Raw genomic sequence first — 26,458 nt, 5'->3', positions numbered from 1 at the left:
GTCCAACTCCTGCTGTGCGAAAGATGAATGTTTTTAAATCCCTGTTCGGATTATAAAATGGAGTTCTCACTGCTGCCGTCACACGACTTGACACGTTGAAAAGTTTACAAAATGTTTTTTTTACTAATTGCATTGGGGAAGAAAATGTATACTCACAATGAATGCCGTTCCCAGTAGTACAACAGTAAATTTGCACTTGCAATTAGGAATGCTAAAATGAATGCTCAACTTCACATTACCTATGCTATTCATATTTCCATTTTCCTTTAATTAACCTACTTTTACACTTGAAGAATCAAAGAAAATGTGTGAGTTGTACCCCCGTTTGCTTCTATAACAGCTCATTGGTGCAAACTAATTCAAGCATGCCTTTTAGAGGTGGCAAATCCAGGTCCAGAAAGTAAAAACCCTGCCGCAGTTTGGCTTTAGCCCTAGGAGCTAGTTAGCTAACATCAGGGGGTAAAACCCCAGGTGGTAAGTCCAGGGGCCTAATTTATAAAACTGCCCATGAGCCCCTGCGTACAAAAGTATTTACAAACCAAACTCATACTTCACGTACGCAGAAAAAAATGAGATTTATAAAACCATGCGTAGACACACATACGCACACCTGCACACAATTTCCCTTTATAAATGCCACACGTCCCAACCGGTATGCGCAGCTGATTCAACGCCATTCCCCGCCCTAAATCTGCTTATTTCCCCCATATTAGGAAATGCTAATCTACTCATTAATGGGTTTGCGTATAAGCAGCATGTGACGGCGATCATCAAATCAATTGATAAAAAAAAAAATAGATGACGGACAGGGAAAGACAAAAAAGAAGGCTAACCTTACCATGATGTAGGTTACCTTTTTGTGAATTATAATAAAAATAAATAAATAAACACCACGGCTGTGTGGACTGCATTGTTAACTCTTATGACAGACTTTATTGACTTATTTTTTGCCTTTATTTATTTATTTATTTATTTGCAGGAGAAACGTCACGCTCCATAGCAAAGATGCTTGTACCTGACTGTATTCTAGCTAATTTTAATCTGTATGGTCTTGTGTATTGACACAAGACCATACAGATTAAAATAATAGTTTTATGTAGCCTTTTATACTGCAATGACGTGCCGACGGGCGGGTGAAATTACTGTAGGCGCGTAAATTGTTGCGCGGCGCGCGATGATGTAATGCATGCAGTATTTGTCCACATTAGTTGTCATTAATATGATTTATTGCATGAGGCTTTTTCAAGATAGGTGATCAATGAGAGAAGACGAGCGTAATTTTTTTTTTAAATTAAGTTCATTCGTGTGCTTTCTGCTCCGCGATGTACTTGTGTCATCGGAGTAAGTCTGGAGCAAAACAAACCCAACATCCAGCATACATGGCTTTTGAGGAATCGAAATGCACCACAAAGCTGTTTGTGTCACTGTTTTCCCATGTCTTCAGAATGTGCGGATTGCGTACGGTAGGTCCAGACTTGACGTGGCGGCGCGTAAAGTTATACAGTAGAAATACAGTATTTCAGTGACAAAGCCATTATTCTCAGCAGTTAGACTACACACTCCAAACATGCTGCCCTTAGTCATTTGACATTAGATCTGATTTGATGTGCAATGAAAAACTGTTTATGTTTTAAGGAAATGAAGGAAGGAAAAGTGAGAAGCGAGTGTGCTGCCAACATCAGCAAGTTCGAGGGCATGCGTGTGCGGTTTATGTGAGTGTGCATGCATGTCTCACAGTGTGAACGAAATTGTGTGCAGATTTTTATTTTTTCATTTTCCATTTTAACATACACAGGAAGCTGTCTAATTTGTCTCCGAGAACAAACAAAGCTACTTGAGTGTGGAATGCTATGCTAAGTCCTGTAATGAATTAAAGAAGTAAATTAATAACTGACAAATAAACAACTTCTAATTTGTTTTATTTGTATTAATTCAAAAACAATTGCTATAAAAATATCTATTTATTCAATATTATCCCGCCGGAGGAGGTGGTTGAAGTGGCTGGGGAGAGGGAAGTCTGGGCTTCCCTGTTAAAGCTAATGCCCCGGATAAGGGGCAGATAATGGGATGGATGGATAACCCTAATCCCAATTCCTGTTTTCAAGCAAGTGTCTTGGAAGGGTGTCCTTACAAAGAATTGAGGTGCTGCATTTTTTTTGCATACCAAATGCCGGTATTTGGAAATTATGGTATTGTGTCATTTTTGACGGCTAAAATTCATGGTACGATATTGGTACTGGTATTTTGTGCACACATATTCTAAACCAATCAAGACTGTTTCCAAGAGAACTGTTTCCATCTATACTGCCTGATGCTCTGGGTGCTCTGCTTCCCCAGTTGGAGCGTCTAGCACGCTCAGGCATTCACTTGTTGGAGCACTTTGAATGATTGAACAACACGTTTGACCAACTGTTGACAATTGTAAATATGTTCAGCATTAATAATGGCAAATCCTACCCATGGACTCCATGATTGTAACGTGAAACGGAAGATATCGTTGCACTTTTGCCGGACAGAAAAAGATGAGCAGCTGGTTGTGTTGAGTGTTTGGTTAAGTGCCTTCACCACAATAGAAAGCAGCCATAATAATAATGGATTTATTTATTTTTAATGGTGAGTTTGAGATTTGCTTTGACTGTGACAGTGTCTATGGAAGTTTTTTTTACATCAGGAAGTAAAGTCAACTTAAAATACACACTTCCTGCCGCTTCTCCCACAGGACAGGAATGACCAAAATGTTGCTTTCATGTTGAAGCGACCATTTCCTCAATCTTACATCTCTCTTGAATCCAAGCATTTTATCACCATCGTGTTTATGGTTCTCATCAAACCTTTTTGTTCTTACCATACTTTGTTCACATCTTCTTCTTTTTTTTTTTACACTTTTTGTCTTTCCTTCTGTCTCATACGCACAACTTTCATCCAGCATGTGTTTTACCCATCCATGTGTGTTCACAGTAGCCATACATTACAGCTGTGATTGCAGCAACATATGGATGTTAACTAAACAGCTCGTGGCCAATGAATTAACTGGACACACACAAACATCATTGCCAAGAAAGCAAATAGCCAACACCACATTCAGGCTTTGATTTTTGTCGTATTTGTCATCACACAGCAAGCATCAAATGCAATTCTTCAGTGAGTAAGCAAACGCCACGTTTTTACTGATCTGCTGCTGTTGTCTGATCACATTATAACCACGTCTCACATCTGCTTTCTCAATATCTTTCAACCACATTTAGCCAGCCTTTCCATATTGCAGTATTGTTTTGAAGGGTAAATAATTCTTATGTCAATAGTAAGGACGAGGGATGTAACGATAACAGCAATATCATGATATCACGATATTAAATGGGTCATGTCACAATATTAAAAGCAGCACATCTGTTTCCATTTGTGCAGTTCAAGCACCCTCTGGTGTCTAGTTTTTTAGTGCAGTTTAATTTTCACAAGGTATGTTTTGGCCCTTCTATGTTTAAAATCCAAGGTCAGATAAAGGGGAACGTAATATGCTTGTGAACTGAGTCAACGTGGAGAAACTCAATGTGTGCGTGCATTAGCAAGTATATGCTTCAATATTAAGTGTTATTAGAGATTGTAGGTGGTTTATATGCATTGCTGTTATGTACAAAAGCACAAATTGTGTTTTTTTTTAACATGACCTCTTTTTTTGAAAAATATTGTGACCTTTTTTTTTATAACGCCAACCTCCCTACAATATTGTGATAATTAACATATTGTGACCTTCATATTATGATATCATATCGTGATGTTTGGATATCGTTACATCCTTAGTCGATAGCCACATCAGCTACCTAAATTGGAACATCACAGCCATGACGTTTCCAAGTTTTCACCACATCACAACACAGTTAGTTACGCAGTGTAAATCTTGATTGCAATAGCTGTGTCTGCTAAATAAATAGCATGTATATATGACATCATCAGTGAGCCATTTCTATCACGTTTTCGCTACTTTCCACTGTGCTTCCAGTATTTCTGCCATTTATTAAGTAACCATGTTTTAGGAATGTTTTCCACGTTTTCAAGTTTCTAGTACGATTCTACCAATTTTTCAGATTTCCAAAATATTTTCAGTTTTTGCCATGATTCTACATGTACAATTTAGAAGGTTCCAGATGGCAATGGCTGAGTGACTACTGTGTAATTAGCATGAAATCATAGCCATTACGTTTCCTCCACTCACCGCTGTTTCCCGACATGTTTTACACACGGCTCCACTAATTTTTCACTACGGTTCCACGCCATTTCCACTAATTTGTCACATTACAAAAAACACATTCACATTCTCATTTTCACCACCATGTTTTTTTTTCACATTCTCATTCATTTTCACCAAAATCCCCATGTCCACCCCAAATTGTAGTTTGGTTCATTGTTGTATCGTTTGTACTGATACGTCATTCGTCCACATCTGCTGACATGGCTTCACCATCTCTTTTCCTACAAAAGGACCTGTCAGCTGCTTTTGACACCATGGATCACACCATCCTTCTACATTGGCTCCAAACTGTGGTTGGACTCTCTGGGATCGCATTAAGCTGGTTCTAGTCATACCTCACATTCAAGCATGCGGCCCTGGGATGATCAATATCATCACTGCACAAATTAACCTGTGGACTGCCACAAGGCTCAGTCCTGGGTATAGTTATCTTTAAAATTTACATATCCCCCTTAGGTCACATAATTTCTTTCCACCGTGTAGGCTGATGGTACTCAGTTGTATACTCAATTGTAGATGAAAATGGATCCAACATGAAGGCCTGGCTGGCAAACAACAGCCCACATCAAACCAGATCACTCTCCCTCAGCAACATCCCCATTTTTGGTCATATCATTTCCCTGTCCTCGTCCATTACAAACCTAGGAGTCAGACTCAACTCACATTTCTCATTTGATACCCACATCCTCCACCTCTGTAAGATTTATTTCCACCACCTCAAAACCATAGCCAAACTCCGGCCCTCTCTCTTCAAACTGGATGCTGAAAAGTTGATTCATACCTTTGTCTCCTCCAGGTTGGATTACTGCAATCCCTCCTCGGCAAGAGCCTTCAAAAAGGTTAGCTCCACCACATTCAGAACACAAAAGTGCTGCCCGGGTCCTGACAAGGAGGCGCAAATATGACCATATCAACCCAGTTTTCAAATTCCTCCACTGGTTAAGCACTGCCTTCTCACCCATAAACGCATTCAGCAAATTGCCCCTGCCTACCTTAGTGAATTACTCACCCTCCACACTGCCCTGTGGCTCTAGAATGCCCTACCAGAGACATTGATTTTTCCAAAGGGCCTATCAGACCTCCTCTTAACTAATTTGCTCAAAAACTTATAAATATGTTCTATTTGAAATATGTTCTATTTAAAATATTGCCATGCTCCCAAAGACGTATTTATACGTTTAATGTTTTTTTTTTTTTATTATACTAGAGCTTGATGCAGCCTCTGAACTGAAGAGAATGCGTGAAGCACTGATAGTTATTACAAAAACGGCCAGCAGGTGGCAGCAAAGTATAAGAGATCAACCAGGGAAAACAGCAAAACGGAAACAGATAGAAATATACTTTTTTCCAGATGAAAGAAGAGAATCTAATCTTTCTTTTGGTAGGTTCAATGTTTTTATAGCAATAGAACGCAAAATTCTGTGGGCCTTGCAAAATCAAGATCCAGTAAAACAGCAGGAAGCGAAGAGGGTTGCTTCAGTGAAAACGGCTAGGAGTGAATGAGTTAATTATGACGATAGTAAAATACAAATTTTAAATCAGTTTTACTTTTTTTAACTTATATTTTAAACTCTGCTTTACTGTAATTTGATTTTAACCCTCTACAAGAAGCGGAGCATTGTTTTGTGTGTGTGTCATTTGTGAGTGGCCTTTCTCTGTCCACCAGTCAGTCCATTGTGTCTAGTTCAGCTCTCTCGTTCTGCTTCCATTGCGCCTATAGTATTCCGATGGAAGGGTGCCAGAAAACGGCACAGAATAGAATGGATATTTTGGAAATCTTCAGATGCTTTTCGTCTTTCAGTGAATAAAATACATAAAAGACAACAATCTGCATTTTCCTTTTTAGCCTTCAGACTCACACACACACATCACTAAGAAACAAACAGAAAAGAAGCTGGAAGTCTTTGACTTTCTCCAGTTAGCATAAAAACACGGACTGAATGAAAGTCTAATAAGCGTGAATGAATGACTGGTCCAAATAAACATTCACTCTCACCTCATCTACATGCCGGCAAAGGAGGAAAGGAGGGAATACAGATTAGGCTTGCTTCAATCAAGGCACATTAGAGTCGGAACTGTGACCAAAAACAAATGCGATCTGACCTTTGAGTTGACTTGTGTAAGGGATTAGTCACAATCAAGAGCATACCATACGAGTGTACGTGTGCCGTCTGATCAATAACCACTGAAATTTGCAGATTGGTAGAAAATTGTGACCAGTATAGCACCAAAAACAAAAGTCCAGTTTCAGTTCTGTGGGAGTTGGGTTTTTGTTTGTTGTGGGTGTTCTTGTTTTTGTCTGTGGTTGGTGTTTTTGTCATGTTTTCCTGGTTTCTTCCCTTGTCTCGTTATGTCTAACCACGTCCACCTGTGTGTGTCTTCCCTTTCCCAGGTGTGTCTCATTAGAGTTGGTGTATTTAGTTTGTTGTGTTTATCCAGTCGGTGTGGGTGCATTGTCGATGTTTGTGTGTCTCGTCACAACGACGTTTTTGTCATAGCCAAGTCTTGGTCACAGCCAAGTCTTGGTCACAGCCAAGTCTTGGTCACAGCCAAGTCTTGGTCACAGCCAAGTCTTGGTCACACCCAAGCTATCGTCCTAGCCACAGCCAAGCCATCATCACAGCTACAGCCAAGCCACCGTCACAGCCACAGCCAAGCCATCGTCGCAGCCACAGCCCCAGCCAAGTCATAGCCATACCACAGCTAGTCAAGTCAAGTCAAGTCAAGGAAAGTCAGGTCCTGTCACGTCACACTTGTTCCAGTCTAGTCACGTCCTGTCACTGTAAGTCACGTTGTCAAGTCACGTCCTGTCCAGTCTCAACAACCAGTCCAGTCGCGTTCTGTGCAGTCACAACGACGCCCATTCCTGTCCTGTCACGGCGACCATCCCAGTCGAACTACGCTATGTCAGGCTCAGTCCAGATAGGTCCTGTCCACGCCCATCCAGTCACGGTTGTCTGTTCACCTTTTTTCCTGTGTTTCATTAAATTTCCACATATTGCACTTCATTCCTGTCTCACTGCCTTGCTTCCCTACATTTGGGTCCACCATCCCTCAACCACTCACGTCCCACATCACAGCAACGTAGCAAAAAAAAAATAATCAACAGATTTTACATTATTCAACAGTCTTATTACAGTGAAATATTTGTATTCAAATATTCCTTGGTAAGTCACATGACGTAACCGAACTCGGCACTGAACCTGAAGATGCTATTTCCCTTTTCTCTGAGAACAAAGGCACTTCCTCCAAAAGTGTCAACAACACGATCATATTTTTAAGTTTGTTGCATGATTCAGAAATATAAATCAACGACAAAGCCGTTTCCTGCCTCTTCCGGTAGAGCTCATGGGACCTTAGATCGGAAAAAATATGAATGATCAGTGAATGCGAGGAGAAATATTATTTTTTGGTCCAGTTTGAGTTGTGGTATGAAATCCAAAATATGTTGTTAATGAATTTAAAACCAACATTTTAAGGTGAAGAAAGCAGGCTTTCCCTCAATTTTATTAGCCCGGTGGCCCGCATGGCTTTTCTGCCCCGCCATCAACCCTCTCACGCTTGTAACCTGTGGTCTCGAACACTTTGTGCACCTCTGTTAAGTGAACACTCAATTGAAGAGTGTAGTGTGTAGTGTGGGTATTGAGACAGGGCCCAAATGTTGTTTCTCATATCCGCACTTTCAACTCATCCCTCCCCAAAGCGAGTCGCATGATGCATTCAAAGACGCTTGGAAATATCATCGCTTAGCAAAACAGAACATAACGTGTATCAAACAACTATACACTGTACATAACCTAATTCGCTACAGTATATTAGTATAAAATTTATTCTAATAGCAGTAATGTTATTTGTTTGTTTTCACAAAAGAGCCCTGTACTTTGATTTTGACTTTTGAGGTCTGCACAATAAATATTCAAAAAATTATATTACAGTTTTTTGTTTTTTTTATCCCATTTAGCTTTGCTACCCGACAAGAAAATAATTTGCTGCTTTAAACGTGAATTTAAGGGGAAAAAAACGATTTATTATATAAAAAAGAAAACAATTGTTCATTCACTATATTGTCATTTGGTTATTGTTTAATAAAACCCTTGCTTTACGTTCCTTGAATTAACTAGGTATTTGCTTGAAATTGCTAAATCACAAAATTTGAAATTTGCTCCTCAAAACTGTTCAGCAAAATAAAATAAAAATATTATTCAGAGTCTTGTGCGCACTGACTTCTCCCGTCAACGAACGACGAATTGTAATCACTGGCTGTCGGTCGGTCGGTCAGTTGAGCCCCCCAATGGCCGAAATTTGGTGGGTGATTTGACAAATATACTTGTGGCATTGAATACCAAACTAGCAAATGAAAACATGACCAATCAAACATCATACTCTAGTGTATGTTTGTATGTCACAAGTATGTCACACTTGTCAGCACAAGGTCACACATCAACAACAGAAACCAACCATGTGCGGAGTTTTGCCCCCACATGTTGAAAAGTGCGTATATTTGAATTGGCTAAACTAAACAAGAGATCATAAGATTGGGCTAGTGTACCTAATATGTATGTGTGTGGGAGGGGGTGGTGGTGGTGGGGATGGGGGGGGGGATGTATGTTATCGCTAACTGCTCACATGACAAACTGCAGGTTTAAGGTCATGGTAGCTGCTACTACACGCACACACACACACACACACACTCATTCAATGTTTCCAGACATGTCCATGTTAAAGGTTGACACGCAGTCCTGCTAGAGCCATTAACACGGACACCCCCACAATACACACACACATACACATCACGTACACGACCTGGAGAAGGAGCACGCACACACACCAAATGATAACCCAGGATTACAGCTAAGAGAACTGCCAATGCATTTTACCCATAGTGCATCAAGGGATCGTGGTTAGTTTCCAGCATTCAAATTTTGCTCACATAATGATATCAGCACACTGATGACGTTCGGACTACTAAATTGTAGGGGGGTGTGTGTGCATGTCAAGTCAACTTTGACTGTTCGGACATTTTGACGGGGCACTTAAGAAAAAATAATACATCCCCATTCGACTGTGTGGGTGTGTGTGTGTGTGTGCGCGCGTCTACATGTCTTTCGAGGGCGACAGGTGAGGCAGCGCGCAGCCTAGAAACAGCTGCCACGACACCCGGCTGCCAGAACTTGTGTGTTGCCACGGTGACAGGAGGTGGCCTACTGAATCAGAGACTCTGTTGATATGCAAGAATGCAAAATGGTGTCACCTATTATGTTCACCAGGAAACTTTGTATCATTATGTATGTAAAACTTAAAGCATCATCTGGAGCTCTATGCTTCCAATTAAAATTGACATTACATTAATATATATATGTATAGAAATGGAATATAATAAGAACAATGATAATAGATGTACATAGAACAATAATTTGAGGTGTCAGATTGTGTCACGTGGTGGCACAGCTGGTCCTGGTCTATGGTGTGCCTCGCAGGATGATGATCCACTAGCTCAGACGACAGTCGAACCAATATAAATTATTCAGAACAACATAATTGTGATATGTATAATTACAGACAATATTAACATACTGTGCGTCCGCTACCATCTTCTTATATTACATGGAAAATAGTTAATTAACAATACAGTGGTGCCTTACAATATAAGTTTAATTGATTCTGTGGCCATGCTCAAAACTGCAAAATATAAAAATCCCCCCCAAAAAAAATCATATTTCCCCAGTGAAATTAATGGAAATAAAATTAAGCCATTTCAGTCCACCCCCCCCCCCCCCAAAGAAATGTAATGCATTTTTTTAATGAGGAAAATAGCACTCTATAACATTGCATTTAATAAAAAACACAGAGTAATAACATAATTAAATATATATATATATATAAAATAACAGTTTGTCTTTCAATAAAAAAGGGTTTGGTGAATATGCATAGGAAACTGTTTGGGTTCAGTACCTCCAACAAGGTTAGGAACCACTGTTCTAAATGATGAAGACGTAATTCAAACGTGATTTGGGACAATCAACTTTAGAGGTTCCACCTTACTAACAACTTACATTACACTATGTGCTCATGCAAATGTTTTTGTGCTAGAGTTAACAAACATGAAGCCCTGTTCTCACCAGTCAGTTCATTCGGTACACGGAACATAGTATTTTCAATTTCAAGAGCTGTATTCAGTACAAAAAATACTGCTCACTTATGATTGACACTGTCAGAGGTCTTCATTCATCAACATATCTATGCATGGTTTGCATCATATTGAGTCAAAGAGCTGTTTCTAATACATATTTTGACCTTCTCGTGCCGGTCAATTAGTTAAATAAGTGAGTGCGTATAAATCAATTCACAGATGACAAAAGTTTCCATGTGGTGAAATTCAAAGCGATGGGAGCTATTTTGTGTATATCTTTGCATGATAATGAATCAGAATTCCACAATGGTGATGACAGTGGTTTTAATCCCAAGAAACCAAATGGATACCTCCATGCAGGATAATTCATTTCTTAAACATTATAACATATTACAAAACGTGAATGTACTTTTAATGCTCCAAGCTCAGTGTGACAGTTTCCTGCCATACGCACACGCACACACAAACATTAATGGTCTTGGCTCCAGTTTTCCCTGCAGAGGAAAACCACATCCATCAGTCTTCTACATAAAACAAACCACACACTGATCTCTCACACACACACGCATGTGGACACACACAAAGAGAAACAGTACTTGAAACATTTAAGTGCTTGCCAGGCATCACACCCGGGTCACAAACACACTGCAGGAACAATAAAGAGCAGTATGGGATCAAACTATAATATTTTGACTATGGTATCAATGACATATGTCTATGGCATCAATGGCACTTATTTATGGTATCAATCTATGATATCTAGTATTGGTGGTGTATAGGGGTGTGAATTGCCTAGTATCTGGCGTATCACGATTCATAGGTCACAATTCGATTCGATTAATCACGATATGAATCTATAAGTCGATTATTGTGAAAAAAAAATATCTCAAAAGTTTGAAAATACTCATCAGTAGTGATAGACAAATAAAGCTTCATGAAGCACTTGTTTGACTCCTCTAGATGTCACTCTTGGTTTAAATGTGCCAGCTAGCTAGCTAGCTAGCTAAACAACTAACCAGACAGACAGACAGACAGACGAAACTTCATGAAGCACTTGTGATATTTTTTTCTCCTCTAGATGGCACTCTTGATTTAAAGGTGTAGTGGGAATGTAATCAATTTCCATCGCCATTATCTTTAAACCAAGAGCACCATCTATAGGAGTAAAAAAAATATATATATATATTTTTTTTAACACCCCTAGGGTTGTAACAGCATGTCAAAAAACACAATTCAGTAGGTGCCTTGGTTTAAAGGTCACGGTTTGGTTCACATTCAGTAATGTAATGGTACGAAAAAAGAAAAAAATGCATTATTTTAGTGCTCACTCCAAACAAAGCTGTAACTTGGCATCGGCAAACACCAGCTTGTGGCTGTCCTATTGCATGGGCGCTATTCAGATCAGACAAATGTGGAATGCTAAGTCTTGGAGAAGGCACCTACTGACCACTGTAGCAAGGCCCGAGCTCACCCGGGGGTACCAAAAGCTAAAAGCAAGAACAGCAAAATCTGTTAGGCAATGGCAGTGAGGATTTGCACAAAGCATATGCCCATCCCACAAATGCATCCACAAATTCCTTACAAAAGAGAAAGAAGTAGTGTGTGATGAGTATGATTTATCGGCAAAACAGCACTATTGCAACAAAGAAATAATCTACCAAACACAAATGTCCTTACTTTTTGTGTGATGTTTTATATAACATCTTGAATCTTCCCCTTTTATAAAATTGGACCAGTCTGAGCAGTCTGAGTTATTAAACTGTAAAACACCAATGGCATTTGTTGTTATTTGCCTTGATCCAAAGAGCATGGAAGAAGCTGGGAGTTACGTTTGCACTGCGATCCTGTTTCAAATGTTTGACGTACTGCCAAAGGCGATAACGTAAACTAACCAGAAGTTGAGCTCTCTAGGTATTTGCTTCAAAAGTAAAGTGTAGCCGGGGACAAACTCTTAACACATCTATCTATCTATCTATCTATGATAATGAATCAGAATTCCACAATGGTGATGGCAGTGGTTTTAATCCCAAGAAACAAAATGGATACTATCCATCCATCCATCCATCCGTCAATCCATTGTCAGGTTGGCACCGGCTTATGTTTCCAAAGAAAGACAATAACAATGGTCTCTTCCTCCTATTAAACCCTCAAGGTTGCCATCCATGCACAGTTACCCGCTTCCTTAAATGCAGACCAACACAACAACTCTCAACGGCCCTGTAAACCGACGACAACCTTGTGTGTGTGTTTTTGTATCACACGATTTGCTCCACTCTTCTTTTCGTTGAGAGCGTGTGAGTCATTCAGCTTGGGCCAATCACATTAAGCGTCAATAGCGGATGGTGGGAGTGTGTTGCGTTGATGGTGCAGGGTGAAGTCATTTGAGCGACGCTCGAACCACACACAGGGATGCCATCTGGATGCTGCTGACTCAGCACAACACACACACAAATATAATAGAGTGCTCCCACAGTGATTAGTCAGTATTCATTTTATCCTTGGGAAGATAAACACTCCAGTATCACAAAATAAATAAGCCACATAAAGTGCATTAAATACCCGCTATTCATGTTTGATCCATCACCTGTGAACATCTCAACAGAATGTAATTATTCACTTCTACACATACAGTATTGGGCCTTATTTTCAAGACCAGCGCAAGTGTAGCGCAAAGACTCATTGGTGGAGTTTTTGGTATTTCGGTAAAACCAGCGAAGGTAGAAAGGGGCGTTCCCCATCGTTTGCGCCATTGTGGAATGGAACACTGGGCCAATCAAAGCAGCTCTTCTCATTCCCTTTAAAATGAATGCAGTCGAGGCACACACAATCGTGGACATTGGGGAAGCAGAAACAAACTTGATTGGCTCTGAGCAGGAGATTGACGCATGCATGCAAGATCTCCTCTTGCAAATGATGTAGTCGGTCACAAGTGGGCAATTGAAGTCCGCCTTGCATCCTCGATCGTGCATCACACGCACATGAACATACACAAATATAGTCACATCCACCACAGAGCACAACATCTGTCTGCCTGCGCCTTCATCAAATCCACCTGCGCCACAGTTTAGACCACCTCAGAGCTGATCTAGAGTCTAGTCTACTTTTGTCACTAAACTGGCAGGTGCGCCGACGGCATGTAACTAGGGTGTCCATGTCCTCTTTGACCGAACAAGCGCACTTTTTAACATCCTCTATGGTTTATCCGTTTCTTATTGCGGGACAAATGGGAGGTGCCGTGTTGTTTCTGTGACTGGTAGACCGCGGACTGGTCAAAAGTTGATCCCGAGGGGGGTGGGCAGGCCTGAGATTTAGCCAGCCAGGCTAAGTAGCCAGCCGGACTCTTAACATGGGAAATTGAGGAAGCCTGACAATTTTCTAGGTAGCCCAACCCTTTGATACGAAATATGGTCCTGTTTTCAAGTCGTACTGCCACAGAACTGAAAATAATGTAACATTTACAAGGAGAGAGACAGGTTTCCATCCAAATGTTTCAAAATTTGTATGCAAATTTTGTGAAAATGCACAAAACGGACATGCGACTTGTGCCCGTTTCTATCCGCTCTTCTTTTATAATATGCGCCGCGAGATGACGTAGTGACGGAACTTTGGGACAACGAGGGAGTTCCAGGTGGGAATGTTGGTTTTGACGGACTGAACGGAAGTAGTGTGTCGTTACATTGAGAGCTGATGTTAATAAAGCCTCGATACTGCATTAAAACAGTGGTATCGGCATCAGCAAGTACTAACAAGTAACATGCCGATACTATTATATCCGACGCTAATATAGGACTTTGGATGCAGCATCTTGTGTATTGCTTGTGTATGACATTCACTGATGTCTGACATGTTCACTGCATGCCGAGCCAAGATATCCTATTAGCCCGCGAATGCTCTGAACCAATGAGAGAACAGTTTTTTCGGTACGGTATCATATCGGGAGGCCAAAAAACGGTATCTGAACAACACTTGTTTTGTGCGTGCATGTTCTTGTTACATATAAAAAAAAATTCAGCTATTAAACTACCTCACCAGTGTTCAAATAAGGTCCTAGAATTTTAGCCCACTGGTAGCGCTCTACATCCCAAACCAGAGACGCGATCGCGTAAAAAAAAAAAAGTCGCGGGAGTAAGGATGGTTTTGGTTATTCAGAGCGAAAATTTGGACTTTATACATATTACAGGCCAAAAGTTTGGACACACCTTCTCATGCAATGCATTTTCTTTATTCTCATGACTATTTACATTGTAGATTCTAATTGAAGGCATCAAAACTGTGAATGAACACATGGAGTTATGTACTGTAAAAAAAAAAAGTGAAATCATTGAAAACATATTTTATATTCTAATTTCTACAAAATAGTCACTTTTTGCTCTGATGATTTCTTTGCACACTCTTGGCATTTCCTCGATGAGCTTCACCTGAAATGGTTTTCCAACCGTATTGAATTAGTTCCCAGAGGTGAGAATGCCAAGAGTGTGCAACGGGTGACTATTTTGAAGAAACTAGAATCTAAAACATGTTTTTTTGTTAAGTACTTAACTCCACATGTGTTCATTCTTAGTTTTGCTGCTTTCAGATGAGAATATACAATGTAAATAGCAATTTGAATAAAGCAAACACATTGAATGAGATGTGTGTGTGTCCAAACGTTTTGCCTGTACTGTACATATATTAAATCTTACAGCCCAATCATATCGGGTAATGACAGCGCACATGAAATGTCGGAGCGGAAGCGGAAGCGACTCATTTAAAACAATCATCCAAATGTAACTGTCTGTGTTGTCTGTATGGAGACAAATGAGAAGTGAACGGAGAAAAATAAATGTTAATTTTGTTGGTGAATTGGAGCTGCCGTAATGTGACATCATAGGAAGGCGCGCAGGCCGAGCACATCTGGTACCCACAACGGTACACTAGAATTGCCCCGACACGAATATGAAAATGCCCCCGTTTTTACGCCAAGCGCACGGGCGCCTGTCAACAAAAATAGGACCCAACATGTACACAAGCATTCACTGTGTACACACATGTGGGCTCAATTAAGCGGTGAGGTCAGAGGTCAGAGGTCAAGAGGATGCCATATAGGTGCCTGCCTAGAGGAAGTGAACATTAAAACACGGAACACGTGTTGCAGCTATCAGATGAAACGCTCTCGCTCACTCGCTCTGTTTGCGTCTATGTCTCTCGCCCGCTAGATCCCCTTTCAGTGTGCAGACGGCAGCTGTCCGTGGAGAGGAAAAGCTTAGAGGCAGTGGTCAAACGTGGAATGTGTGCGCGTGTACGTATGTGTGTAAAAAGGACGGTTGCAGTTTGGTTTGTTTGTGGAGGTGGCGGACATTGGAAGTTATTGTATTTTTAATCTGTAAAACAAAAAGCGATTCTGGGTTCATTCCATCATTGAGAATTCCCAAACTGTTGTGTGTGCTTTCTGAAAAGTTTGGATAAAAGTAGGAGTATCAGCAGATAAAATATTTGAATCGTAATTATTCGCACAACTTCAATTATTAACACGCGATTAATCGCAAATTTTATATATTTCTAAATAGACAATAAAATGTTAACATAAAGTGAAAAAATGTTTAACTAATAGAAATATGGTTCCATCTTTTCATCATTGATCCAGTAATTTAATAAAACCACAGATAGATGACGTGCGCCAATTCTCGCGTGACTGCGCGCAAACAATCAGTCTGTCAACAGTCCTTAGCATGCTAATGCTTTTGCAGCAAAATATTTTGCTTCTTTATTCTCACGTTCAACAAGCGCTGTCGTACTTGAATCACCCGCCATTGTCACTTCTCCTGTGTTCGTCTTTTTCATGTTGTTTCGATAAATGCAAAGCCATGTTTGTTCTGTAGATTGCAATAAAGTTCGGAAAAAAAGTGTTTGTCTTCTTCACTTATTCTTCTTCTACGCTTTCCATTAACTCCTTGTGGCTGCGCTACAGCGACCCTCCAGACTTGGCATATACATTACAGCGGTTAAACGTCCTCAGCGTCTTCTTTTGGACACACGCAAGTCTTGAAATGCTTCTGTGTGTACGAGATTTGTTTGAGGAACGAAGCCGGCTTTGCTTCCGTCTGGACGGGGCCTAAGGCACACCTGTGCACTTATCATGGTGTCTAATCAGCATCTTGATATGGCACACCTGTGAGGTGGGATGGACTATCTCAGCAAAGGAGAAGTACTCACTATCACAGAACAAGACTGCTTTGTGAACAATCTGAGAGAAATTGTGATATTGTGTATGTGGAAGAAGTTTTAGATCTTTGAGTTAAAAAGTAAAAATATATATATTTTGGTTGAGTTGTATTTGGTGAATTACGTGTATTATGGTTTAGCACACTGATAAAGATGTTCGCACGTCTGCTTCACAATTCTGAGGTTTGAGGGTTCAAATGTCAGCTCTGGCCATCACGTGTGGCGTTAACATGCTCTCTCCATGCTAGCGTGAGTTTTCTCATCCTTCGTTATTCCCAAAACGTACTTACTAGTTTCATTGAAGACTCAAAAATGTGCGTAGGTTTGAATGTGAACAAGAGTGTGGCAATTTTTTTCTTATACAAGTCACCAAAACAAATGAGGATAAATGGTATAGAAAATGGACTGCTGGACATGTATTATGATTTGGATTAATATTGTGTCAGTGATATTACATATGAGGTAAAAGTGGTCCATTAGAGGTGCAGAGACCATCAAATACGATGTAAATATGGCTCATTAGATTGTACAGAACATTAAATGTGATGTTAATAAGGCGCATTAGAAGCGCATAGGGAATGTACTGTTGTGTAGTGTGGATGTGTGTGTGTGCGTATGTCAGCTGGCAAGCACCAGCATTTTGCAGCATCATACTGCAGCAGGGTGTGTGCATTTGAAAGCCAAACAATTTTCATTCATTTTCCAAACGTGAGTAAATGAATGAATGAATCATCTTGGCCCAGTTCAACAGGCCTTCATCCATCTTCTTCCTTTGTATGTCTTTGTGTTGTCATGTAACTCAGCCTTTTCCTCCATTCTTTTGTCTTGGCTTCATTTCTTTCTAATCCTGCATTTGATTTGGGATGAAAGCATAGTCAACCTGAGCCAATATGCACATGCAGAGGAACATATGTGTCAGGCAGTAATTGAGCGGACAGAACCTGGCTGGGTGTAGCGTATTAATAGAACAGAGCGAGCGTGAGTGGAAACATTCATCCGGGCTATGAGCAGGTCGAGGAGGGCGCATTTATGCTGTGATCTTCCAGATATTCTGGCAACGACGTCTCGCCGTTTGATGCTTTAATGATACTCATCCAAAATTCATTCAATAATCTCAAAATGGTCTTTTTTGCCTCTCTACACTACCATGCTAGTTTGATCCTGGAAGCTCATTTCTCCTTAATACCCAGCCAACACCAAAAGTTTGCAATCAAACTTAGTGAACTTCAAGAAAGAGTCACAATGTTCAAAGAAATCCATAAATAGTTTATTTTTAATTAAGTCATTTTAAATGTGCTATCGGGGGTCACTTATACTGTCATACAATTGCAAAACGAAATCAACGATACATCACAATATACTTGTACTTGACACAAATGACAAGTGACGAAGGTTTTACATGCACTTTTCTTTTTTGTTTTTTTAAATGTCCCAAGTGTGGAAGAAAAAGTTAACCAGAAAACACCTTATCTGTGATAAGAAGAAACGACAGGTGGAACAACTAACTACACATAAATACTAATATCTTCTTAAAGTCTTAAAGGGATACTTGACTCACTGAGCCATTTTTAACAGTAAAAAGTTGATATTTTGTACATAATGACTTGATAACTTAATTATTTTTCATGTACAATTAATACCTACATAAACTATTTTTTTCCACTTGCTGTCAATTGAAGATGGCGTCACCTGTGCTGAGGAAGTAAGTAAGGACAAATCATGGCTCAGTTTACTGACCAAACCCAGAAAACAGGTGAGCCATGATTGGTCGTTACCTACTTCCTCAGCACAGGTGAGGCCATCTTCAATTGACAGCAAGTGGAAAAAAATAGTTTATGTAGGTATTAATTGTACATGAAAAATAATGAAGTTATCAAATTAATTCTGGACAAAATATATATATTTTTTACTGCTAAAAGTATCCCTTTAAATGAAACAATGTAAAGCTGCTAAATATGGAACATTCATTTATCTTAATATTTCATGAATATACGGGTCAGTACAGCCGACCTGCACCAAAACATATTCGTCCACTGGGGAGGAGGGGTTGAATTAATTTTAATTTCAATATTCCTTATCCCTATTGCGCATAAAAAATCATCGCTGTTAATTCAGATCAGCATTGAAATTTCAGTGAAGTTTAAATTATAAAACTTCTTTAAGTTTAGCAAGCAAATTGCAAGCAGCTGTTGACAATTTAAAAATGATTCTGACTCTTTTGCAAAGTAATTTTCTTCCTGCATTTGTTTCTCACACATTTGACCTCCCCTGATTTGTGACTGATTTTGTTGTTGTTTTCCTCCCCAGAATGGAACAGCTCCAGGAAGGTTTGGCTATTTTCAGATGGAGCAACATGCTGCACGTATTTTTGTCTGCAACCAATCAAGACATGTATTCATTCTCTTTTGCCGCTCCACTGCTTTTCTTCCATGTGATTGTATTTGCCAGCAATTACACTTCTGACTTCGTCATTAGGGGAGATGGAGGTTAGTAGGGCATCATGCTCAAGGTCCAAATTCCACAAGCCAAGTGATCCCTCCCCACTAGGAGAGCCCAAAACTGACAAAAATACATGAGAAAAGTACAGTATAATGAATGATAGGTTTTGCTGATTTTTTTAATTTAATTACCACATGCAATTGAACAGTAAAGCATTACCTTTTCTGTCTGATTGTGTTTTTTTTTCCAACCATACCATGAATTCATATGTTTTTAAACATTTTACAAATAAGGCCTAAAAAAGGTTGAAAATGTGAGGGCAGCACCAGTGCTTAATGCATCTCAGAGGTTTGGGATTCTACTCATAGCTCAGACCTTCCTGTGTTCTTCCCGTGCTTGTTTGGGTTTTCTCCAGGTACTACAGTTGCAAAAACGTGCATGTTAGGTGAAGTGAAGACTCTAAATTGTCCATAGGTGTGAACTGTGAATGTGAATGGTTGTTTGTATATATGGAGTGTAGTGGAGTTACCGGATCTACGGTACTCGGGTGTTCAGATCGGCTCGGGGGCCTGCGCGCACCTGTTGATGATGTAACACTACGGCAACACTATTCGGACAAAGAACATTGCATGTGCTTCCTCGCGACTTTATTTCCATTTGTTGATTTCACTCTACTCAAACATTTGTCTCCATAGAGAACAGATAATTACTGTAATTTTGAGAGGGTTTTAATTGTACAGTATTTATTAACTTTAAATACCCAGAAATCTAAATTGATAGGCTATTTGCTATATTCTTCAAATTTCCTTAACCTTTCCGAACGCCATACAAATACTGTAAACCCCTTTTGAATGACATGTATTGATAATTCTTCCATTTATTTGGTTTATGATGTGCCTCTTTCACTATAATTTGTTAGACCAATATAAATTATCCTGAAATGTGTCAAATAAATAAAAAAATTAAATAAAAAAATATACTGTTATTGATAGCAACACATTTAGTGGCAAATTATTGAGTGAAAATTATTTGAGTCTATAGATAATTTGATTTATTTATCATGTGAAGTCTGGGATTATGTATTTATTGGATCTATATATATATATATATATATTAGGGGTGTAACAAAAAACTATTTAAACCGGAAATTCGGTTTTGAATTTAACGATGTGAGTGCGCCGGCACACGGACTAATGAATCCATCTAAAAATAGCTTGAACCGATCAAGACATTATAAATCGGTTTTACGTTGCTGATACAGCTGCTCAAAACTGCTTTATAAAACAACCAAAACAGTCCAGTTGCGATCGATTCAATGAGAATGAAATATCCTGGATGAATGAGAATATTATTCACAAGCGAGTTGTTCAAACTGCATTTTCTTGACTCTAAGTCACGCGAGACTTTGTCCGTGAGACCGTGGTTGTTTGTGCGTGTGTGGGGAAAAAAAGTCACGCCAGACTTGTCGTAGTTATGTGACGTCAGATACCGCTGAGTTTGGGAGGGAGGGAAATTGAATGAAGACGCGGACAAGATTCAACAACATGCTCCGGCAAGTTTAATGTCCAAAGTATGGAGGAGATGTTTGTTTTATATGAATAATGGAATACTTGATAAAAGTGTCACCATTTACAGACTGTCAACCGCGAGTGCGGCAGATGTACGTACACGCTTGATTAGATGGCATGGAGCCGGTGTTCAAACGCACGAGACAGCGAGAGAGGACTTCTTCCAACTGAAACACACACAACTCGACCAGAGGAAAGGTAATAATGACCTTAATAACCCGGTTTATTGTTAAAGACTTAAGCCATACTGCGTTGTGGAGAATGAGAATAATACATTAGCGCCCCTGATAAGATGTGCAACTAGATTCCTGTCGTAGTGAGTTGTTTTTAAAAGTCACACACAGGCAAAAACATAAGCACGTGTTGAGTGGAACACAGCAATAAAGTGCCAGCCCTCATTACTGATAATGGAATATGATAGGTGACATCATCGTGATGATCAAGTTCAGAATTTTTTCACAAGAAGAACCTTGACAAGTGTTAAGTATACATCAACTTATTCACTCCATGTATGGGTACAGGAACTGTCACAAGAGTAAACACTAAACATAATAGAAAGTAACTGAGCTATAACTATTTCAAGTTAATTAGTTTACATTTAGTAAGATGGCACTTTGAAAAAGATATTCATTAGTAGTTACAACATGTGATTGTAGTATTTTATTAGGCAGATGCATGTTAAAACAGCATTTTAAAAGACTGATAGTGACTAATTCTGTAACATGTCCGAACATTACATGTGCAAAAATGTTGCTCACTGTTTTCCGAAATAAAAGCAGATGTTTGTAAATGTGCAAATTACAAGATTTAGATAATTTTAAATTAAATAAGCTACTTAAACACAAACAACAAAATAATTGTAAATTAATTTGACATTTGACTAATTGTTGAGTAATCAAATAATCGTTCCACCGCTACACCGAATCGAATCGTAATCCTACTGAATCGAACCGAACCGTTCCATTTTAAATCGAACCGTCCTTGTATCGGATCGCACCCCACGTATCGAGATGCGTATCGAATCGTCTTAATTGGAGAGATTTACACCCCTACTATCTATATATCTATTGATACAAATGTTAATCAAAGGCAGTGACCGCCAACCATAAAGTCAAAACATTTTGACATTATACCATACACTATATGAAGCACCTTTCAGGACTTTTGGAAGCATTAAACCATTTTGAGAGGTAATGTTTAATTTAGCCGTAAAATGTGTCTGTTTCGCCAAAGAATTCCTATCCCACTCCAGTGAAACATTTTGTTTGTCTCCCCCTGGCTGTTGCATCAATATGTTGCAATGTTTTGTGTTCCAAAATAAATAAATAAAAATGTTAAATACCAGTCGAAACCTGATTCCCTAAAAAAAAAATTGTTTAGGCCAATCACAACATTCAACGTCATCCGGCCAATTTCCAACCAATCATATAGATAGATGTAATCAACAAGCGCAGGACCCCCGAGCCGATCTGGCCACATGATCAGATCTGGTACCAACACCGGCACAGCTGCGCCCCTGGTAAAGTGGAATAGAAAATAGGGGGGTGCAGCGCAGAGTATCTTATTTAAAAAATTAAAAGTTTACATTTGTGCCATCTTTCGTGAGACTGACAACAAATGTAGGTATCAGCATCAGTATGTCCTCGAGTGCTAACACTTCCTAATGAGCAGTCGTTAGCAGACCATAACTTTAACTTGTAAACGTGCAAAAGACACAAATAATTACATTTAATTTGTGGTCAAATTTTATATAGAACACATGCTAGTTCCATTGTGTCTTTCCATAACACACACTACAGCGCATATTCACTACAAGCGTCATTTCCTTGTTGATTCAGAGTAGTCAAAGCCTTTTGCTAGCGGCATAGCTCGGGATAACGCACCAATTAGCACTGGCAACAAGCTATGTGGAGGCTCGTAATTTAAACCGCACTAAAACTCGAAAGCACCAAAACCTAATTGGTAACACTTTTGAACCACCATGACAGCATATTATAGCTTAGATCTCTCTGTTCTATTTCTAGACTCTGACTACATTCACACTGCAGCTCAATTGTGAACGTAGCCTAATCTCTTCCAAGTGGAACCCATGAGCAGGATTTCATCAACTCTCCATTTGTTTAAAAAATTGGAGAATGACTGTACTGTTCATACAAAGACAAAGACAACCCAAAGCTGTGACAATGAATCAACCTCATTTGTAATACAACACACGTTTATTGACAAGTGGCTTCAGCAGTACGGGCCAACAAGAGATGTCGACCAAGGCTTAAACATTAGTCATTTGTGAAATCAATGCCCCAAAAAGTTAACACACATCATCTTACCATTTATTTTTACCACATAGAAATCAGTAGTGATCAGTCAGTCTATTCTAAACATCTTAAATCATTCTCCTTAATCAGGATGTGAATTGATAGGTATAAACAAACATACATAAGAAGCTTTGTCAATTTTACTCGAAGAATATGTTTTCTATTTTTGTCCTTTGAGTCATGATGTAACCATTCTCCTCAGAACAGTTCCTATTTTTCCTTTTGCATGTTATCCTCTATAAACTAGCAAGTAGCCTGCTAGCTAATGAGGAATTCGGTGTAAGTTTGTGCTCTTTACTACTTGCCATTTCTTTAAACTGTGTGGATTTGCTATCAAATTGTTTGGTGGGGGAAAAACCATAAGTTTAAGATGTCATAAACAAACATAAAATTCACTTAAATCGTGATTTTCTTGGTGGAGGTAATACACAATTACTGGATGTGATAGAAGACTGAAGACTATTGGACATCAACTAAATGGTGCTCGGTCGGGTCTGACGGGCTTCAAGGATTCTTATCTACTCAGCCAGCCACTGGGGAGCTATCACAAACACACACACACACTTAAATGAATGGTGGAGAGTAATTATGCAGGGTCAAGCATGCTGTCGTTTTCAAGCAAGCTCTATTTAGACAGCGTGTTTGTGTTTGGTCATGTGTGTGCATGTGCGCGACCGTGTGTTTGTGTTCAAGGCATGCTCTCAATGGTCAAGAGGAGATTGCTGGGATGAGCCGGTTAGAGGGAGAAATGGCTTGTGATGGGTTCCGCGCACATGGTGAGGCTCGGCTAGAAACCTCATTTTCTATTCTTGTCTTGTACTCAAGGCCCATTTTTGTAACGTCAATCCCAACGGGCCGAAAAAAACCCTGCACAAAGACTGGAAATTAGATTATTGTGCATATAGGATTTAAGTAAACAGCAGTTTTTCTGGGTACGTTTTTATATATTTTACCTGTCAGTTGAGATCACTATCTCAGACAGGTTTGATAACTGTGCTGCATTCGAGGAAGATGGGATTAAGTCGGACTTTTCCGACTTCATACCAGGAAGTCTGCACGGGAACGCCCCATTGAACTCGGAAATCTGATGCGAAGTCAGAAAAAAAATTAAGGGCCACGACTTCACCAACTGCTTAAAATCGGACGTCACTCGACAAAGGTGAACCAAAGGTGAGTCAAAGACCGTGAATGGCAAAACTAAATGTATACAATAAACATATGTATCTATTTATTTATTATAACATTAATTTAGTTATTCAAAAACAGTAACTTTATGTAACCCAACGTGATTCTTTTGACTGACTGTGTTAACCAGAACAACAAACAATTTATCGGAATCAGCCATCTTTGTTGTTTACATTTTGCTCGAACACTTTGAGGTCGGAACTGGGAGATTCCAAGTAGGATATGTCCGACTTCCCACCTTCTATGAATGCAGCATTAGTACCAAACTGGCTGAATTAAAGGAATATTACTCTTGGATGTTGTTCCACATTATTAAACAAGTCCCATTTTTTTATGCATAATGGTTGTGAAGCATGAAAGAACCTAATTAAATTAAAACATTTATATTTTTGAAAACTTCCTCATCAACCCCCAAATTTCAACACAGGTCCCCCTTCTCTTAGTTTTAGGTTTAGTTTCACAGTCTACTTGAACTGAAAAAAATTATCTGAATGACAGCTCATATCTCAAAAAACCTGTAGGTCAGGATTAAGGCAGCAGCGTATTTTTTTATTTTGTATAGGTGATTGGGGTTGATGTAATCATGTGTGGCTTTTATCCATTAGCTGTCAATCAAAAATAAAAGCATCATGTGACACAGGTCACACGCACACACCTGCTCCCAGCGGTTAATAACATCAGCGTCGATTAGCTAGCACTGCTAACAGGCTAGTGACACACAAGCACGTACGCACACACCAGATTTCTTTGTGATCGATTACATTGAAAACAGATGCTCATTACACTAACACACGCAGTCCACGCGCACACACCATATGGCTGCATGTGTGTGTGGAGAGAAGGAAGCTTTTACGGAAAGAGAGCAGACAAAGAGAAGAAGGAGGGGGAGGAAGAGGAAAGGAAGTTCTTTCTTTGTATTTATCTATTTAACACTCTCACTCGTCCCCCGGTGGGTAATAAGGGCTTATCCACATAAGAAGCACTTGTGTCTGCTTGACACTCACACACAAACACACACACACTTCTTCACACCCATCTGCCAGTGGGTGTGTAGGCGGGAGACAAAGGGATGGATGGAGGGAGGGATTCCCTGCACTCTCCTCAGCACCACTGCATTGTCTGTGATGACAGCGTACACACGCACGCGCCAGGCGCGCTCACACATGCACATAAATAAATCACTGTTCAGTAGCACCTCCCTGTGTGTGTCCTCGCCATGACTCACGAATCAGGGCGGTGGCCTGCTGGTGAACATTTGGACCCTGAACATGTGACAGGAAGTAATTGGATCACTTAGCTGTAAAAGCCGCGATTTTTCCCCTGGCCTGTATAAATGGCATAGACATGGAATGGAATGGGAGGTGGTCAGACAGGAAGTCATCTCAGTGACATTTTTCCTACAAGGTAGAATCAGAGGTGTAACAGAGACGGATCAGCACCTTTTAAGCCGTCTATAGAAGCCGACATTTTTCCAATGTCCTTCCGTGATGCACTTGCAGCAGAAGAATGACACTGACACAATATGGAGATGGGTTGAGAGGGTGAGGGTAATTGTACGGGAAATATTCCGCTTTTTGAGGCAGTATCAGAGCGGTAAAATGGTCAGGAGATGGTGGCTGTATCTCATTTTTATGGAGGACCAAACTGCCAAAATTAAAAAGAAATAAATGACTAAATAAATGAATAAAAGTGAAAATAAAACCGGATATAAAAAATATAATTAAAAAATTTAATACCAAAAATGTATATTACATTGAAATATATATATATATATATATATATATATATTAGTGATGCACCGAATATTCGGCCACCAAACATTTTCGGCCGAAAATGGCAAAAATAAGATTCAAGCCGAAAAGATTATGGCCGAAAGAGGATGTTGTTGTGACGCAAAAAAACAACTAAAAAAACGCTGCAAGAAAGTGTCTGTTTGAATTAAACACCAAACACAGGAGTGAGTGTCCGCCATTTTCCAATCAACAAGCTAACATAGCAAGCACCCGATTGATTTTAAATATTACCCCGTATCAGGCAGAATGAAATAGCTCTTCCGCTTTTTTTATTCGCATGTTCATAGTTGATGCACTCTGATTTGTTATACACATCCGTCAACTAGAATGTATGGAATTAGAAGAGATGAGACCCACACGGATTGTGAGGATGAAATTGCAGCGCAAGGCATTAGCTAACAGATCATACAATTGTGGGTATTAAGCCGCTTGGAGATTACACATGTAAAAGCTGGTGTGACAATTCATACCCAGCGTAGCACACGTAATACACAACTAGTGTACAGTAAGTCAACCTGGCCATGCGGCTGGCAAAATTATTAATATATAGGGGTCCTCGGTTTACAACAGTGACACATTAT

General features: G+C 39.6%; 1 protein-coding gene across 4 annotated transcripts in view; it reads right to left on the bottom strand.

The window, feature by feature from the left end:
- The window catches only part of kalrna (kalirin RhoGEF kinase a), a 142,527-nt gene that overhangs the window by 107,436 nt on the left and 8,633 nt on the right, over positions 1 to 26,458 (bottom strand). The window lies entirely within an intron of this gene.

The sequence above is a fragment of the Leptonotus elevatus genome, chromosome 12 (genome assembly GCF_054856555.1).
Source record: "Leptonotus elevatus isolate MCC_2025b chromosome 12, RoL_Lele_1.0, whole genome shotgun sequence".
NCBI classification, from domain to species: domain Eukaryota; kingdom Metazoa; phylum Chordata; class Actinopteri; order Syngnathiformes; family Syngnathidae; genus Leptonotus; species Leptonotus elevatus.
This window is presented reverse-complemented; position numbering and strand designations above follow the sequence as displayed.